Source organism: Diaphorina citri, unplaced genomic scaffold (genome assembly GCF_000475195.1).
Source record: "Diaphorina citri unplaced genomic scaffold, Diaci psyllid genome assembly version 1.1 scaffold47843, whole genome shotgun sequence".
NCBI classification, from domain to species: domain Eukaryota; kingdom Metazoa; phylum Arthropoda; class Insecta; order Hemiptera; family Psyllidae; genus Diaphorina; species Diaphorina citri.
Window position 1 is genome coordinate 1 of NW_007425161.1, and position 502 is coordinate 502.

Sequence of the window (502 nt, forward strand, 5' to 3'; positions counted from 1 at the left end):
ATCTTGTCATTCTTGTCAACATTTTGAAGGGTTTTACGTTTCTTACTTACTTTTTGTGCACGTTGGTAAGTTCTGGCAGGAAGACCATTCCGTCCAATCAGAGTAGACGCAAGGTTCTGGACAGCGTTTGGTGCAGGGTCGCCACTCAGGAGGCTTGGGCAATAGCTGACATCTGAAATAGTATCCCAAGAATTGATGTGATTAAAGCAAATTTTGTAACTTTTTTTTATTATTATTAAGGGCTTTAACAGCTAGCCACTGGCGTGATCATTCGCCCTGTAACTTTTAATTACAAGTAAGTGTGTTTCTTTTCAGATTTCAAGATTTCGGTGGGAGCTATATTTTTGGTGTCTCTTACCTTGCATCAGGCAGCTTCATTTCGTTGTCTTCCATGCACCAAACCTCTCTCACTTGAACTCCCTGTCCACATGTTGCGTTACACGGTTGCCAGGGTAACGTCAGCCAACTGAATTTGTGACAGTCGTGTGTGTTGCAGGACTCG

General features: G+C 42.8%; 1 long non-coding RNA gene across 1 annotated transcript; it reads right to left on the reverse strand.

Moving 5' to 3' along the window:
- Nucleotides 1–122: 122 nt before the first annotated feature.
- LOC113473601 lies at nucleotides 123–496 on the reverse strand. Its single transcript, XR_003395535.1, has 2 exons — nucleotides 359–496; nucleotides 123–172 (listed from the first exon to the last, which is right to left on the reverse strand). It is a non-coding gene; the product is annotated as an uncharacterized LOC113473601 (long non-coding RNA).
- Nucleotides 497–502: the final 6 nt, after the last annotated feature.